The 18598-nt window shown below is 43.3% G+C and overlaps 1 long non-coding RNA gene across 2 annotated transcripts in view; it reads right to left on the bottom strand.

Annotated features, from left to right (window-relative positions):
- The window catches only part of LOC135278838 (uncharacterized), a 122379-nt gene that overhangs the window by 84968 nt on the left and 18813 nt on the right, over positions 1-18598 (bottom strand). Inside the window, exon 1 of one of the 2 annotated variants that reach the window (XR_010346239.1) lies at positions 15920-16117. The exons of the other annotated variant lie outside the window; for it this stretch is intronic. This is a non-coding gene — a long non-coding RNA (uncharacterized LOC135278838). Of the gene's footprint in view, positions 1-15919; positions 16118-18598 lie in introns of those variants that run through there. 2 annotated transcript variants of the gene reach the window in all.

The following is an 18598-nucleotide window of genomic DNA, read 5'->3' as shown; positions in this document are numbered from 1 at the left end:
GATTAGTCAAATTAAAGGTTTTTAATCACTGCCCATGTCTGGATACCAAGAAGAGAATATTGTAAATACAGCCTGACCACACAAAGCACATGGAAAGGGCAATGGGTGGCAGGGGGATGCAAAGAAATTACCACAGCTAAAATGGCTCTAAAATAAAAATATTCAAGTGTCTCAGTCACCCCTCCTAAAAACAGTGCCAGAAAAAGATGCAGCTCTTATAACAAGAACTTTCAATAGCTCCTGAGTTTGCAGATATAACCTTATAGCTGCAGAAGAGTGTCTATATTTAAGAAACTGTGACGAAAATCACATTAATTTACTAATGGTGAGAGATCTGTTAGGCTGACTTCAAAAGTCTTCCAGTTTCCAGAAGAGATTTTGAAGCCAAGTACGTTGTGAGTGAGTGGAGACCAGACTGAAAGAAACCTGCATTAACTACAGGGGGTTTAATGTGACTGACCCAACACCTTCACTGCCAGGAGAGGAGGAGACCTGGGCCCCAGAGCCTTGACTAGAGCAGGTTGCATTTGCAATAATTACTTCCCATCCCACCTTCACAATCACCTCCTAACCATGGGAACAGGAGTACATAGTTGATGCCTTCAAATGACACCAACTTTGTTGGCTTTAACAAGACAGGTTTTAGCAGAGGACTGGAGCACCATGTGGGCAGGGATGACACTGACTACTGAATTAACGGAAGCGGTATTTAAATTTAAAACAAAAATAGATTCATTTCAGAATAAAAACTGAATTTTCATTATAAGCTACATGCTTGCAGTTGGAAATGTCTGAGGAGGAAAAGATGTGGATCCCATGACAACTGAATTTCCATAATGAAGCCACAAAAAAGGTCACAGTGCTCCCAGAGTGTTTCAGAGGAGAGCCAGCCCCTGCAAGTGCAGCAGGGCTGGTGCAAATCACCTGCAAGGTATTTATCCAAGGAGATGTATATGGTTCAAGCACTGTTTAGGAAAGATGAACTCATTCTAGAAGTGGGCAGGAGGAAGACTCTTGGCATGATTTCAATACTGGAAATATTGCTTTAAGACAGCTAAACAGACTGGGTTGATTTAGCCTGTCGAAATGAAGGCTGAGAAGGGATGCAAACCCTTTGCTTCAGGATTAAACAGTAAGAAGGGAAGAACTGCCGGAGCTGAAGGAGAATTCTGTATGAAACCATCACTGAATGCACAGGGGCTGGAAGTCAGAATTCAGGTTTGAGCTCTTGGAGGAGCAGGACTCAGGAGTAACAAGCTCCCAACAGGACAATTGAGGAAAGAAAATTCAACCTGCCTGGCGACAGCAGCCTGCTCACTTGGCAAAAAAGCTCGTGCCACTTGTCTGTGTCAGCACAGAAATCTGCTCACAGGCCCCCATTCCCAAAACATCTTCAAAAGAAAATACCTGGAAAGTGTGCTAAACTTTAAGAGGACTACAAGGGGATTACTGAATTCCCCAGACAGCAATCTGCATCTCAGTCCCATAGCCAGTGTGGGCAGTCTTAGAAGTAATTTCCTTTTCTTTTTTAGCTTGCCTGAGCATCCCATAAAAAGAGGAATTACTACAGTGAAAGGGAGAAATTGATTATGCATGTAGTACTTTCAAATTCAGGAGGAAAACAAACTAGAAAAAATAGAGCAGAATAAATTGTTTCTGCAATCTCAGCAAGTTAGATTAAAAAAAAGAAAAACCTGGGAGATAAGCAAGGTGGTTTTGTTTTGGCTTTTTTTTCCCCAAAATTTCCAGTGGTCTTTTTATACCAAAAAACACACATAATTTTTATTTTTCTGCATAAACATGAATATCCAGGGAAAAGATAGTGAAATCGCCCAAACCAAAAAAAAAAAAAAAAAGGCAGGAAAGACTGTTTAGATGAAAACCCAATCAATAAAACTGCTCAGAAGAAATACTTATCTGCATCCTGTTTGAGATTGACAGGGGAGGTATTAATATTGTATGTGCTTGTCTAGTGGATAAGATAATTGAGCACCATCAAAATGCAAAGCGGTTCCTGCAACTCCTCCAGCAGTAAAAAAAAAAAATTAAAAAAATCTCCTTTCCCATCTGAATTCCCTTTCTCCTGCAATGCCATCTAGAGGAAAGCGGGCAGAGGAAGGGAGGGCAGAGGCAGAGGGTGCCGGGTGAAGGCAAAGCTTCCCCAGCCCTGGCTAAGGAAGCGAATTCAGCTGCCCAATTTCTGGAGCCATTGGAGGCGGCACAAGCCCTGGCTCTGGCACAACAAATCCCATCCGAGCAGCAGGGACTCGGCACTGGGGTTTCCCTGACACCTTTCTAAGGAAAGCACTCTGTATTATAGGTCTCTGTCTGCTGAAGAAATCCCCATAAATTTCATCCCTTCTCCCGCTATTTGCATCTGCAAACACATGAAAGGAGAATCCTTTAACATCCCAGATTTGACTGGAGGAATAAAGGGGGGAAAAAAAACCAAAACAAAACTAAAAAAATCAGGAACTAAAATTGACAGTGAGTCACAGGCACCTCCAGGGAAACCAGCAGGATTTGGTTAGGGAAAGTTCAGAGCCCAGTTTGCCCTCTCATTCACAGTGTCCTTGCCAGGACCTTGAATATCCCCTTCAACTCTGTAATTCTGCTCCCAAATCACTTCTTCTCAGAGGGGTTGTGTCTGTGACAGGCTGAGGCCGTGGCACACTCAGAATTCCAGCAGGCATTTCTGCATGCCCAGGGTCCCATTTTTCACCACCAGCTTCAGCCTGGTTCCACACAGCAGCAGCGACCACAGCCCCTGGCTCTCAGCTCCACAAGGACTAACACAACATCATTTTAGCAGTGCTAAAATCTCAGCAACAGCTTTGCCACATGCAATAAAGAGGATGGTTGGGAATGTATAACTTTTTTACCCTACACAGAATTTAAACAATTCCTCTCAGATCACAGCTCTCAAATACTGCTAATGTAGATGTTTCTATCTGAGGGCTCAAGCTTTCTCCTCAGAGTTCCCCTGGCCTTTAAAAATTAATCACAGTCAAGCTGTAGTAAGAAAAAAAAAAAGGAAAAGAAAAACCTTCAAAGCTTTTAGGGAATAGCACAGTTCAGAATATTTTGTTTTGACAATCACTGGCTGAAATTTTTTTCCTGACAATTTACAGGATATTTTTAATCCAAAAAATTCATAAAATAACAGTAAATAAGACTTTGTTAAGAAATCTTGTTTATTTTATTAATAGGGATGAGTAAAAGAAAAAAAAATAGATGTTATTCAGGTCTGGACACTGCCTGATTTTTTTAGTGGTATAGCAGCCTTAAAGGACCTTTTAAGCAGCATGCAGTTTAAGTGAATTTGCTTTTATAACAAAAAGTTAAAGGAAAAACAACTTCCTCTGGTCAAGGGAAGGGAAGAGAGTGGGAGCTCTGAACACACTGCTGAAACACAGATCCTTGTGACTGATAAATCTTAATTCTGAATGAAATCTATTGTTCAAAGCTGGGCTTGTAGACAGCTTAAAAGCAGGGAAGTTTTACCTTGTGTTCAAGGACAAGCATTATCCAGACATCAAGAACTGAGGGAATGAACAGCCCTGGTACAGCACATCCAGAGAGCAGGAGACTCCTGGGGCCTGGGGATGGCTATTTAAAAAAATAATTCATACTTTCTGCCAGTTAAAATATTTTACAAATGTTTTGGTGGAATGCATCAGTCACCTTAAAGAAAGCAGCCTCCTGAGCTCTGCTCCATGGCCACACCCAGGCAAGGCTTCATCACAGATGTACTGGGAGTGCGTGCTATTAAAACTGAGAGCTGGGTATAGAAATACCTTTATAAACAAGACCTCAGCCTGTTGGGAAGTCTTGGTCTCTGCCAAAAGTGTGACAATCCAATGCCCAAGCTGTACGTAGAGAAGACTAGTTTGTATTTCAAAAGGTGAAAACGGGAACTGAGTTATCCCTAATTTTCAAGAATAGTGATCAGAATCTTTTAGTAACAGTCACCAAAATAACAGTTCCTTGTTTCTCCTCTTCCATGTGAAACTTCAAACTGTTCAGTTTATCAGTGCTGAAGGGTTCTGTACCTGCTGATTGTGAGCACTAAAAAATACTACTTCCAAATCTTTCTTACAACAATCTCCAGAAATGTTTCTCTCTTTTAACGTGGAATTTCAACAGTTCTTAAAGATATTACCACCAAGAATTTGAAAAATATATGGTAAGAAAGACTAGTCAACACCTTCTAATTTCTAAACTCATAGATTAGCTGCTGGGTCACTTCCACTTCCCCTCTGAGCACAAAACAGGAACCCTTTGGTCTCTCCTTGGGCATTTTGGGCATTCAGATTTACTGACCAGGCAAATCAGAGGATGAACACATGCAAACCCATCACCTTCCAGACAAACCAGCCCCACCATGGGCTGGATGCAGCAGCAGGGATGATGGTGCTGACACTGTCACCAGACCATGCCTAAGAGCACAAATTCCCTATTCCTGCAGGGCTAACTGTATTTCTTTTCTCACACAGGCACCTCTATTTCCTCCTATTTATCTCTCTACCTTAGTGTATTAGTGTTAAAAAACCCCAAGGAATTCAAATAGACTCCTGGGCCTCAGCAGCTTTGGTAACCCCTTACCAGTTTGCAGGATTCTTTCCCCCTGCTTTCAGCTTGACAATATGCATGTCCCTTAACCTCCCCATCAAGAAAACCCAAAATCCTTTCACCCTCTGCCTCGAAGCCACCTTGAACCAGAGGCAAAGAAACAGGCATCAGGACATCTTCAAGTACAGCATAAAGACAGATAAATCTTCTTTCATGAAGCAGCTCCTCTGCTGCACAAACCACACTGTGAGCTCTCCCAGCAAATCTTCTCCTCCACAGCAGAAATCATCTCCTCAGCTGCTACGCCAGGGACAGCAGAGGGTAAGTTCTATAATTATATTACAAAACTCACAATTTTTTTTTTTTGAAAACCAAAGCAGCGTAAAACAGATAATTAATTTACAAAGAGAAATAAATGCTGTCTTGTCCCTAAATAGCCCAAGCTCATGAAAGGGAACAGCATATTTGTTGTCTGCCACATGAATGGCTCTGACCAGCAGCTGCACACAGGCAGAGAATTTAAATCTACTGGGACCCGACCCTGTAGCAGCAGTTCACTCAGGTATGCACCACAAACTAGTGCTGACAGCACTGTGGAGCCCTGAATATTTAGTACCACCAGCACACTATAGTGCACCATTCTCAGTCTGAGCTGAGTTCCTGTTTTAATTTGTTCTGTCTCTGTGTACACACCAAAGCTACTGCTTAAAGGGGATAAAATTGGTTCTGATTTTTATCCTTTGTTGAGTGGTTCTCTATCAGAGAATTTCAAATTCTAGACTATACATGACGTGGTTTTAAAATCTGTTCTCGAAACTTGTTTTTATCCATCTGTTAAACTAGGGAAAGGTGGGCTCTGGCTCTGTGAGCCCTGGGGCCTTGAGATGGGTTCAAAAGAAACATGTTGTCCAGGAGGAGAAGCAGAAGCTCAGCTGCAAGGGCTGGGAGCAGGTTTGCTGCTGGTGCTCTGCCAGCTGGACAGTGGCCCCAGGGACAAGAAGCACGCCCATGCCAGCAGGCACCATCTCCTCCTGAGCAGAAAAAGATTAGAGAGACGCCTTGGCCCTGGGGACACTGGACTTTTTAATGCTAATCCTTTATCTACCGGCAAAGGAAAAAGCTGCATTCCTTCACTGGAAGCAAGAGGGACAGCAAAGAAACATGAGATAAATGATACCCAGCACTACTCTTAATGCATCCCTCCACAGAGATGGCTACACCCAAAGATGTCCATGTTCTAAACTTGATTGAGAGGTTATTTGTGCCCAATATGCCAAAAAAAAAAAAAAGGAAAAAAAAAAGTCAAGAACAAATCATCCTGTTGGGCTGCCAGCATCAGAGCATGCCTTGGATTTTGACTGAGCCAGGATAGTGTAAGTAATTCAGAGCACAACTTCCTTTTGCAAAGTTACTTTAAAAAAATTAAAGGTCAGAGTATTGTCCTAAGGAAAAAGTTTCTCGTAGCTTGTGCTCTGTTTTTATTCCATGAGCCTCTAGGCATGAGATTTCTCTGGTGGCTCAGGCTTTGCTCAGTACAGATCCAAACTTTCTAAACAATTTCCAAAGTAAGTTGGGGGAAAAAATTAGCTTTGAAATATTTTGTAACCCATCTTTTAATAACTGATGGGAAAAAAGGTTCTTTGAAGGGCATAATTCTTTCTGCACATCCTTGTCTAGGCAATCCTTGATGACAAAAAATATTGAATGGGACTTTGCCAAGTGACTATAAGAGAGGACAGGGTATCAAAAGTCACAGGTTTAGGGATTTCTTGCCAGGCATTAGCACTCTATTGTAAGGTCCTCTGGGGAAATCTCAGCATGTTTTGCAAGATTTCCATTTCATCATCAAAATGCTTTCCAATCCCCACAGCATGCTAGTTTAGAAAGGGAAACACTTGCATTTTAGCACTGGAAGAGAGGAAGCCAAGTGAGAAGAGTTCTTATTTAAGAACTACCCTTAAGAAAAAAAAAAAAGAAAAGAAAGAAAATGCAGGCAGTTTTCTCTTGAAGGTTGATGGCTCAGCAACACTGTCCTGGGTGGATATCATTGTAAATCTTCCTTGGGGCTACTTTTTACATCAGCCAATATCCCAGAACCAAGGAACAGCAGCTGATGTAGCTGTACTGTTAAATTACTGGGGTTCATAGTGAGGTGACTGGATGGTAGCAGGGCAAAGGAAGTCCTGGTTTTGTCTTCTCAGTGCCCAGGGCTTCATGCTGTGCTTAGGGAAGGGGGGGTCAGTGCAAATACATAAATTGCTGCTCATCAGGTACTGCAGAGGAGCCATAGGGCATGCAGGTAAGGAATTTGTTATTTGGTGATACATTAAAAACCCCAATCAAACCCCAACAGCACCAAATGCTGGTTCAGTGCAATTCCAGCTTCCCCAGCCCCATAGGAACCCTGGAGCAGCAGCTCAGATACATTGTGCTTGAGCTCTGCAGCTTTTAAAGAATGTGTTAAAACCAGCCAAACCAAGCCAGGGTGGTTGTTTTCCACCGGCACAAAATTTAAATGCAAGTGGCTAGAAAAGTGTCATTGTAATGCCTTTGCAAACAGTCCCCAAGGCTGATTTGTCACACAACGCTGGTCTAAAAGCAACCTCTATTCAGAAGAGTTATTCCTTAGGGATTGCCATAAAATCTTTTCGTGATCTCTGATTCAGTGTGCTTTTAATCCCATAGGAATGTCTGTCATTTTGGGACCTTATAATGGATGAGAGGAAAGCCTATACTCCGTCTTCAGAGGGGAGAAAAAACCAAAACAAACTACCAAATACCAAACCCCAAGACTGCAATTCACTCAGGAAGGTTTATCCTTTAACATTCTACTTCACTGTGCTTCACTGTCATTGAGAAGAATGTTATGAACGTTTCCCTCAAACACCTCTTTCTAATAATGATTGTTCTGGAGACAAAACACATTTTGTTGTGGTCATAACATAGCAGACTGTTTCACCTCGCCATCCCTCAAAGCTTCCAAGCCACCCTGGGCATTCATTTGTAAGGAAGGGCAGCATGTCCTTGAGCACAAAGAAAAAGCAGCGCGCAAATAAATAAAGCAGATGCAATATAGCTCCTATTCCAGGTAAAAGGTAGCAGCTGGTCATGCACACAGGGGATTCTCCTTCATTTTAGGGCTGCCTGAAACATTTCAAGACACAATTGATGCTTCTCCTTTAGCATTTTAGTTTAGGGAAGGGATATGCTTTGAAAGCAAATCTCCCCACCCCCATCCTTCCCTACCCCACTTTGTTATGCATCATAGAGCAGTCTCTAAATGCAAGAAGTGCTTTGCTTCCAGATCAAACCAGATTGCAAGATGCTCTCCAGGTACACACCCATGTGCTTCACCTGCTCACAGGTGTGCAGTCCCTGGGGCCAGGTCAGAGCTATCTCAACACAGCTGCTGCACACACACTATGAAATGCATGGGGAGAAGATTTCAGCTCCTGTGAGATTGGAAAACCCCCCTGAGCAAGTGGTGGAAATCCCATCTACCTACAGACACTTAGAGATCCGGAGATCACTCCCCCAAGCAATCTGGTCAGAGTTAAATTCCATTCAAGTATATTTTTGAAGACGTGGGATAAGGAGAACGCACTCATATCTTACATGTGCATCACAGTCCTGTGAAACACAAGCCTAGCAAGGTCACAGCTCATGCCACTGACTTTAGAAACTTTCAGTCTGTGTCTGTCCCATAGCTGTATACTGGGGTATAAAAAAGTTTTATAAAGAAGGAATTGGAACTAAATTCTTCTGACTAGAGGCAACAGGACAAAACCCTTAAAATTACTGTTTATTATCAACAATCTCCACTATTAGAACAAACTGCCTATTAGAAGAGCCATATATACACAGGGTTTTATCACTTAGTGATCTTGCACTCTGAGGCTGTAGTAGTTTTGTCCTTATTAAGGGGATATAAGAGAGTTTTAGGGCATGTCCTGCTGTTCAAACTAAAGAGTTAATGGTTTGCAATAAGTTGCCATTACTAGGAGCTGAAACTGAGGTCTTTCTCTGCAGGACACCTCTCAATGAGGCTGTATCTAGACTGAGCCTTTGGGATAAGTGATCTTAAACCTGCTGACTCTAGGGAAAGCTGGGGACATTCAGTGTCCCTAGGAGTCTCACCTTTGCCACTTTGCAAGATGCCTTCACTTGTCCAGTGGGTGTGATTGCACTGAGAGTTTCCTGTCTGGGGTCTTCATGAAAGCTTTTCCTGAACCAGCCCAGTCATTCATGCCTGATCAAAAAAATGGCTCAGGAACAGATTCACCAACAGAATACCCAGGAAAGTGAGGATGGAGGCCAGCACGACACCAGTGCCCAGTGAAGTACACACCACATCTCTCCATCTCTCACCCCAAGGGCAGGAGCAGCCTGACTCCCTGGGTGCTCAGCTGAAAGATCCAGAAACTATTCCAAGCCCCCAGCTCCTGACCTGTTCACCGGGAGTTTGTCTTTGAAGTAAAAATACTCAAGATGCCACCAATCTAAAGTTCAAAAGCAATCAAACACTCATTGTTGGCTTGACTCAAGAAAGGACATTATCTCTGAAGTATTCAGAAAAAAAAAATGGAAAAAAAAGTCGAGTAACCACCCTCAGGCTGGGCTATGAAAGTCACAATTTAGCTCAACCTAAGGGTGGCACATATAACAAAATTAGACTTTTTTCCTGTGATATAATTCAGATAGCCTTAATGGATTTTTTTGCCCTTTTTAAACAGCTGCAGCAAAGTAACTTACAATTATCATATCTTCAATTAAACACGCTGTGGGGCTTTTGGGGGACCTAGCATGAAAATGTTGCCTGGGAAAAAAATTACAAGCTGCTAAGAGTTAGTGGTAAGTTAATTAAGTGAAGATTGCCAGATTGCAACAAACTGGCATGGGATTCACAGACCCTCTTCTCTAGATAAAGTGCTTTGACTCACAATGAAGGCAGCACACAGGAGAAGAAATCAAAAGCTGCTGTATCTGGAGAGTTCTTGTCATCTGAGGAGCTGTCAAAGGAGCCAGTGCTCTTGATCTCCTGTTATATTTAGTAGGGAAAGTTATGTCCTGAACAAAAAGCATATATGGCAAGAGAAAGCAGAATGGAAGAGTTTTGTGCAGTGAAAAAGGAATTCCTGACCAGTTCCTAACCCCTCAGAGGTGACACTGATGTCAGTGCTTAAGCAGATAGAAATGTCTTTAATGATCAGTCTCTACAAGGTTTTCTGTTTATAAACCACCTCAGCTCAGCTAATCCAAAGAAAATGGCTGAATGCATTTCAGGGCACTGCACTCAGTCATCAACTCTTTCAAGGCATAGCTGTCTCCCAAAGACAGCAGTTTACCAATAAATAGAGCAGCAAAGTGCTCACAAAATCTGCACGTTAAAGAAACTATCCTGCTTAAGACTGGACTACTACCATGCCTAAATTCACCCCTGAGAGTCCCAGTATGAAGAATCCCAGCTCTGTTTTCTCTTAGATCTTCAGTTTCCACTTTTTCTTATTTCCTCCCACTGAAGCAATTGAAACGTTAATTAATTTAATTCAGCTTTGGGCTCCTTGCTATATTTGGGAGCTTGCAGGGTAAGGGGCTCCCTGCATTTTCTGCAAGGCAGCCCCTTCCACCCTGGGCACAAGGTGGAAAAGTGGCCTCCAGCACTGCCTCCTCCTCCTCCCAGAGGCACCTGCAGGAGCACAGGCAGCAGGAACAGCTCCTGTTGGACACGTGCTGCACACAGGGTGTGTTAAATCTGCCTCACACCTCGGAGCAAACCCATCCCTGCAGAGCATCTGTGGGCACAGGATTTATGCCAATGCAGGTCTGTGCCCAGGGCTGTGCCCCACCACCCCAAAAACTCTGATGTTTCTTTAACACTGTGCAGTTGCTCAGCAAAAGTGTTCAGTTTTAATGAAAATCTAAGGAGGAGAGAAAGGTATAAACCTGTCAAACAAACAAACTGGTTATCTCAGGGATCTAGCCAAAAGGAACAAGCCTATTAAAGGAATCGCTTTCTGCACCAATATGTCACTGCACTATACTCTGTGCATAATAATTACTTAAATCCAGCCATTCCATGCATTATTAATAAGACCAGCCAACCTCAAGTCCCCATGCAGCCTTAAAGCAGATATATTAAATATTCCCAACAGGAAACAGGCAGCCATCCATTATCAGCAATAGACTACACAGTTAAGTCAATGCCGCTTTCAAGAGGGTTTTGTTCTGGTGTAATCAACAAGGCTGCTCTTCCCCATCCTCCAAACTGCCTTTCCTGTCAAACCTGAGCAGCGTTTCCTCATTTCTCTATGAAACATGAGAGATTACCCTTTATTGGGAGCAACAAAATCTTGTGTAGATAATAAATGTTCCAGGAGCAGAGAAGCATCCTAAGCAACTTGACAGCAGAAAAACAAGAGGTAGTGGGGATCCAAGGCTAAAGAATCAAGGATGGGAGAAGAGGGAGAAAGAGTAACACTATTCCTGCTGCTGAGGGCAATGAAGACCTTTGTCCACTGTTCAAGCACCTGTCTTGGCTATAACTTGTTATCATACAGAGGCCAGTGCCAATCTATTTGCCTATAATTCAGTATTATTCAGATTTGGGCAACTTTGATTCTTGCCTCTCCTGAATTGTCTCTCTACTCTTCTAATCAGTCTTTCAAACTGCTTCTGTGCAGTTGTGGAGTACTGGTTTTGTACAAGGCCACACCACTAGCAAAATACTGTTTTTCCACAATGGGGATGGAATGTCCTCATGGAGGGGCATGGAGTAGAGCACATTGTGGAGAGGGGAATTGCTTTCTCACGAGAGGATGTGGATCACAACACACAGAGAGTCACACAGTTTTTACATTATAAGACATGACTGTAAATATTGCAAATCATAGTGCTTCTTGCATACTCCTGGGCCCTGCCCTCTGAAATTTCCCTATATTCTGTAGCCTCCCATGAAAGGTGTGATTGTGGAGTGATTCAAAATAGCAGGCCTGGAAGTTTAAATGTTTCAGCAGCAAGAAAAGAAAATGCCCACAAATTATATGTTAGGAGAGTATTTGCTATGAAAACGTTTGGCTAGAGATTTACAAGGCATGAGCAGTGACAGAAATGTGAAAATTCCTTCCTTAAAAAAAAAAAAAAGGACATGAGAAAAAGGAGGAAAAGTCTAAATAGTAATGGCATGGTATTTAAAAAGATATTAGTTTCACTAGAGAGTACAAGGAGCAGCAAAAACAAGAAACACAGAAAATATTTGAGTGCTGGAGAGGGACTTTTCCAGCCTGGCTGGACCAGCTGCATCAGAGCAGCAGCACAGTGAGGCACATGGGCACCATGGTCTTTGTCTAACAGGCACAACACACCCAAAAGACAAAGCTATCAAGCCAGCTGGTTGTGAAGGCAGCCCCTCGGGCTCCTGGCTGGGAAGCCTGGAGTATTTGACATTTCTTATCAGAAGAAATGAGCCTGGAAGGTTCCTGGCTGGCGAGGGGAGGCAGCGCGAGCGGATGAGCGCGTTCTCCGTAACATATGCCTTGTTGGAGGAGAGGGACACCTAATGCAAGAGTTATCAATACCTGCATGTCTACTTCCAATTAGATAAAAGTTAATTAGCTCCAGCTCCAGTCCTTCCTTTGTGTTGATAAGCTCTCAGAATTTTTTTATCAGTCTGTAAGTGGCTGGCAAAAATCTAGTCCCAAAATCAGGCTGGTTTAGAATGTGGAACCATTCCCACAGTGACACCCTTCACAGAACAGCTATCTTGAACTCCTACTATCATATTTTTAATTTACAGCAGAAAATATAATTTTCTGAATCCCTCTCCTGCAGCATGACAAATACCCCATTGCAATATTATAAGGGGGGCAGAGGGGTGGGGGAAGCAATCCAAACCAGGCTGTTTTCAATACAACAATTCTAAAGAAGCTATTAGCAGATTACCCAAGCAATATATTACTGCTGAACCAAAGATGTGTTAGAAAACACTGAGTCATGCTACTGAATTAATGAAATTAGCTTGAAATTATAAATTTTCAACTGAACTCAAGCAGTTTGGGCTCTTCATCAGCTGCTGTAGTCTTCCATACCCTTAGACCATGTTATTCATGTTTTAATCTTGTTCAACAAGGGGTAAAACCTGAAAACTGGGGAGTGGAGGTGGGGGGTGTCATAGAAGTTTTGGAAAAGTAAAACAGCAGGTATCACAGGAACATTAAAAGCCACAAGCTGTCCTCACCCAAGGCAATTCCTGTCCAAAGATTTGCTTTTTGAGGGGTCTTCATTGAAATTGTCACAGATGGCAGGTGCTTAACCTGCAGAGGGTTTAGAAAGTTACTTGCTAGGGGATAGAGTGAAAAATTAGACATCTCAAGGTAACAGCTACTTACGCAACCAAAATGAGCCAGTTTGCAAACATTGCCAGGTTTACTGCAGGGACCTTAAATCTTGTGAGTTAACCTTATTTTTCAAAGTGTATTTTTAAAATCCAAGAGAGTAGACAAAGAGAAAACAACAACAAAACAAAAAACCTATTCTGGTTTTGCTTTTATTTCTGTGGTTTGCTAGACACTGTGGGAGCATAGAGAGATAAGATAAGCCAGTCTCAAAGCCTCCTCTTTCTTATGTTTATATCCAGCCAGACCTGCAGCTTATCATTCTGTCATTTAACTCCCTCTCTATTAAGTAAGAGGGAAAGATGAGGGAAGAACTTGTCTGGCCGGCCCTCAAACTCTTTGCTGAGAGGAATGTGGCACAGGCAGTAAGAAGAGTTGTTGGAGGGAGCACTGTGAGCTGATCTACTTATCCAAGGCAGCCAAATCTTTGGAGGCTGAGGAGCAGGCTGGTTATCACCAGAGAGCAGCCCCAAACACCTTTGTTCATTTGCCTGCCTTTCCTTCAGCTCCTGTTTGAGAGCCCAGAATCCCTGTCAATGCACAAGTGACAATGCACATTTTTGTTTTGATGATTACCATGATCCTGCTGTCTCAACATGAAGAAAAGACATTTCAGTCTTTAAGGCTGTCTTATTCTTGTCCAGAACTGAGGTTATGAACACATAAGATGCCACTGCCTGTGTACAGAAGAAACCAGCCTTTTGGGAATGTTTCCCTGTATTTTGCAATCCCAACAGCCCTCTTGGCTAAATTTCAGACATTTCTGGAGAGACTTTGGCACAAAGGCAGAGCCTGTTCTAAGAACAGCTTTCTCCTGAAATCCATCAGCCTTTTCTAGCATAGCTCAGTATTTGCACCATAAATTAAAGTCTATCCCCTTGCCCCTGTCCCTGCTCAAATAGGAAAAGAAACAAGCTCACCCTGAGTGTGGGCTCTGACCAGAACCTGGTTTTGCCATTTCAGAGTAACAACAGCAGGGAAGGTGGTGAACTGGATGCAGGAGGGGGAAAAGACTGAAATCTTCCTGACTGATTCCCAGTCAGGAATTCTGTTTCTAAGAGAAAGACTTGAGATAATGATCCTGCTTCTTTTCCACAAACCTGGCAGAAACATACAAAAATTAAGCTTAGTGACAGAGGATAGAAAACCAAGTGGAAATTGGGCAGAGAACCATTAACCTTGGTGTACACCTGCGATTAATGCATTGCAGAGCTAGTGGGCAGTATCTGCTCCCACAGCATTTGGGGATGGACACAAACAAGGGAACACATTCAGGCTGCCCTTTTGTTCAGTGGCAAAGGATGGATTTTTTCCAACGTGCATCCTCACTCTTAAATAATTCATGTCATCCCCAGAAACAGCAGTTTGCTGCAGACATACTTTAGAGCTCCAGGGCTTATCCAGAGCCACACACTGTAGTGCAAAACCATGGAATCATTTCTCTTGGAAAATACCTCTGAGATCATTGAGCCCAACCGTTAACCCAGCACCGCCAAGAAAGTCACACTCCAGACTCAATTCCCATTTTCTCAAAGGGCTGAATGAGGAAGCCATCCTTTTTGGGCACTGACACCAGCTCTATCTCTAGTACACCTGGTGGAATTTGCCTGCCTTTCTTCTTTCCCTGCTTTATGTTTTATTCCTCCCACAGTTATTTGGTTTGTGCATGAATCCAGTGCCTGCTGGCAAAGCTGTGTGAGCCTGAATCCCTTTCAGGAAGAGGCATGCTGGCATGGAGTACTGCCTGTCTTGTGAAAGGGAGTTCTGGTAGAGCAGGGTCATTGCAACTAATTACACCATTCAGTTCTTCACCCATCCTGCCCTTAACAACAAAATGGAGGCTGGTTTCATCCTCCTACAGTCTCTTATTCCACTTAGTTTTTTTCAGAGGCAAAATGCATAGAGCATCCCTGCATTATAAAAGTCTTTGTGCTGTGCATACTGAGCTGTTGAAGTTATTGTGGGTTTTCACCTAATCCAAATCACTGAGGCACAGTCTGGGAAATGGTAAATGAGGCTGACAAAGAAGTAAGAAAAATACTGTCCAGGGGAAACATTGGCTGCAGCTTAACTTTTCTAATTTCTCTTTTCATCTTGATGGGAGCAGTGGGAAACAGGAGGTTCTGGTTTCTCACACCCTCTCCAATTATAGCAATTTTTCACACAGCACCTGAAAAAGTCTCAGGGCTGTACTATCAAGCCCTGAGAAAGAAAAATCAAGCAAAGATGAGGACAACAGTTCCAGAAGTAATCTCAGGTGAAAATTAGTATTGTAGCAGCAGAAAATAAAGCAACAGACAGTCAGAGTATTCAAGTACAGGATTTCTCACTAAATAACTGCTCAAAAATCACAATATGCCTTTTGAAAAAAGCACAGGACTACGGTCTAGAGGCATGAAAGCACACAGCAAACCTTGGTGTTAGACGAGAGAAAGCCTCAAGTCCATCATGTCAGGGCACAGACTGGGAGCAGGGGCTGTGGGGGCTTCAGCCTGGAGGTTTTGAGCCATGTTTCTGCTTCTGGAGCACACTCCAGCCCCTCTCCTGCCCTTGTTTCTTTTCACAGCAGTGGAGGAGATAGCCCATGCCAACAACCAAGAAATTTATGGCTCCTAAACACTGCATACAGCCAACCAAGTGCAAGGTGCCACAGAGCCACATGCTCTACCTATCCTGGCATTAAAGACAAATTCCACGCAGAAACTTCTCTGCAATTCCCAGGTTAGACCTATTCCAGACCTTACACTCATGCTGTCCTCTGGTGCAAAGCACTTTTTTTTTCTTGCCCACCAAATACAATCACCCACAGTTTGACCTTTTTACTTCAGTCTCGCTGCATTTCAGTGCCCTCTATCCCTCTCTGCCCCACGCGCATTTGAACAACCGGCAGATGGAAAACGAAGGTTGGTTTGGATTTTTGCACACATCCCAGAGATCGCCTAAGGATTGCCTCTTACCTTTGGCTGACTTCAGCTGCAGGAGGACACGGCCAGGCTGGGTAGCAGAGGACAGATCCCCCCAGTGGAGCTGCAATGTGCCAAACAGAGATCTGTACAACTACCCCACCAACCACCTCCAAAGCACAGAGGAAAGGGATAGCAGGACTAAGTTTTGTGAGGGGAAATAAGCTGCCATCCAGGGCTTCACCACTCCCAGCACTGCAAATGGATTGAAAACAGCTGAGGAGGCACAGCCAGGTGCATCAACAGCCCAACACATCTCTAAAAGAGACATGATTCTACTTCTTTGGGTTTTTTTTCTTACAAATGTCCCTGGCCTTTCAATTAATGTCTTTAAATGAAATAAACTATTTTCTAAAGCCAGATTTGCCAATCTGCTGGACTGTAGCAGTTAGAAAGGCCTGGAAGCAGAGTGGGGAAGGTTGGTGCAGGTTGCAGCCAGTTTTCTCAGCTTCATTGTGCAGGGGTAGTCCAGGGCAAAGGGAAGAGGTCAGCACACAGGGATGGATGTAGAAGAGGTGATGCAAACCTGTTTAGCAGCTGCACAGATTCTCAACATCAGCTTGTCTGCTGACCTTCACCTTAAAGGATCTTTGCTCCCTCTCACTGCAGACATGAAGGGTGGGGTTTCTGTTTCTTTCAGGAGTAACTTTGAGTAATTCTAAGTTTGTTTTAAAAGCCAAATAGGAAAGCCAAAGGTGAGAAATGAGGAAAGTCTACAAGAGCTTGAAATGGAGCGCCTTGACCTTGGCTATTTGGAAGAATTTTGACTACTACAGCTGCATTTTGATCCCACTTCTGATCTTGTCTTTTAAATATAAAGTCTTATTTCTAGCTCTTCAGCGCTAACCTCAGGCTCAGCTCACAGCTCCATCTGAAATCAAGGTCAGCATGTTTGGACTGCTACACTGCGCTAGGTGCCTGCACCTTAAACACCCCATACTCTGGCCAGAAGAAATTCCCCACACTAAAATCAATGTTAAAATTAATCCACTTTTTTGGTTTTTTTTTCTCTAAACTGAATCTCATGCCAGATTTTTAAGGGATTTCAGCATTTTTTATTTTGAAAAGCATTTATAGAAAGGTAGTTTTTTTCCTCTCACACAGTTTCCCAAATCAGCTCCTATCATTACAGGTATCTCACACAACTGCTCGTTATCAGGATTTTTAACCCAGATGTCCTTCTGCCTCTCTACCATTTTCTGCAATACAAGACTTTCAGGCTTATTCTTCCTTCATATTACAGAAGTATTGTGAAGGAACTCTGCAGTGGAGTTGCCCTGGATTTATACCATTATGAAGCAGGATTGTCCCTTTGAATGTTGGGGACAATATGCTGCCCACTATCATTAAAATAGGGCAGAGAAAAGTAAACTCGGTATAACAAAGCATTTTAACTAGGTCTCCTTATCTGCAAGACCAGAAAGAAAGAAAAAATATACCTAGGCTAAATTGGCAAATAGTCTTTTCCCACTGATTTACAGTTACTGGAATTTGGTTTATTGATAAATTATCTTCCTATTGGGATTCTGTGGGTGATTTAGGGGTAAAATAAATGTCTGGCTATGACTTAGGACTCCTTAATGTTCAGTTAACAACAAGGTAAAAAGTGCTACATGAAAAAAAATTACCCTTGTCATCACAGACCATACATCATCAGCAGCCTAGTCCAAATTAATATCCACACCAACACAGCGTGAACTTGTACGTGTTGCACAGCCCCTCGTGGTTACCACAGCTGGCCAAGCACTCACTGTCCAAACATTTTGATTTTTTACTCCACATCTCAGCACAAAAGGAGAGAAGTTTTCAGTTGCTGGGATAATGTTCAGGCTTTTATCACCCAAGCAGTCTTAGGAAGGACAGCAGTTTTAGATTCAGTGATGAATAGGGAGCAGCTGTGCTGGTCATGCCATGGCCACAGCATCACCCTGTGCAGTGCAGTGCTCTGGGGTCAGGGCTTGAACTGCTCCCAAAAATCGCAGTGCTGACATCCCCACACCTGGATGAGGACAGGAATGCTTTTCCTGTGGGACTCAGTAGTCCCAGACACAATACATAATCCTATTTTTAATACAGTTTTGCCCTGTGTGGCCTCCATGAGCAGTGCCACAGGCGAGTGTTGCTGCAGATCCAGCCCTGTGACTGTTCCCAGCCACGCTGCTGCTGTCAGCACTTCCATCTGCAGGGGATTGCATGGACCTGAGCCAAGCAGAACCCCCCCAGCCCCAGACCTACAAACTACAGGGACCATTTTGTCCCATCCTCATTAGTGGCTGTCAGAACATCTCTGAGTCCATCAGGAGCCATAACTGTTTGAGGGAGACTGGTTGTCAGACCTGTTCCAGAGGTTACTTCCCAAAAAGCAGCTTCTGCTGATTCATCCCCTACTGACACTGCTGACTTCCTGTAAATGCCTGACCTGGGAATATAAATTACGATTAAGGCTGACAAGGATACACCCTCTGCAACAATAACTCAGGCAGCTGTGGTTTCCTAGCACAAAAGCACATCCCTTTTGCTTTGGCACAGTGAGCACATCCCTGGGGGTTGCTGATGCAGGGTTCTCTCGCTGACCTTAGTGAGGCTGGAGTGCTCTGACATGGGGGACAGCCACGCTCACACCACAGGCTCTGAGACAGCACTGTGACCATTATTCTTTGTGGGGAGAATGAT

The sequence above is a fragment of the Passer domesticus genome, chromosome 11 (assembly GCF_036417665.1).
Source record: "Passer domesticus isolate bPasDom1 chromosome 11, bPasDom1.hap1, whole genome shotgun sequence".
Lineage (NCBI taxonomy): Eukaryota > Metazoa > Chordata > Aves > Passeriformes > Passeridae > Passer > Passer domesticus.
The sequence above is the reverse complement of the archived record's forward strand: the minus strand, read 5'-3'. Positions and strand labels throughout refer to the sequence as shown.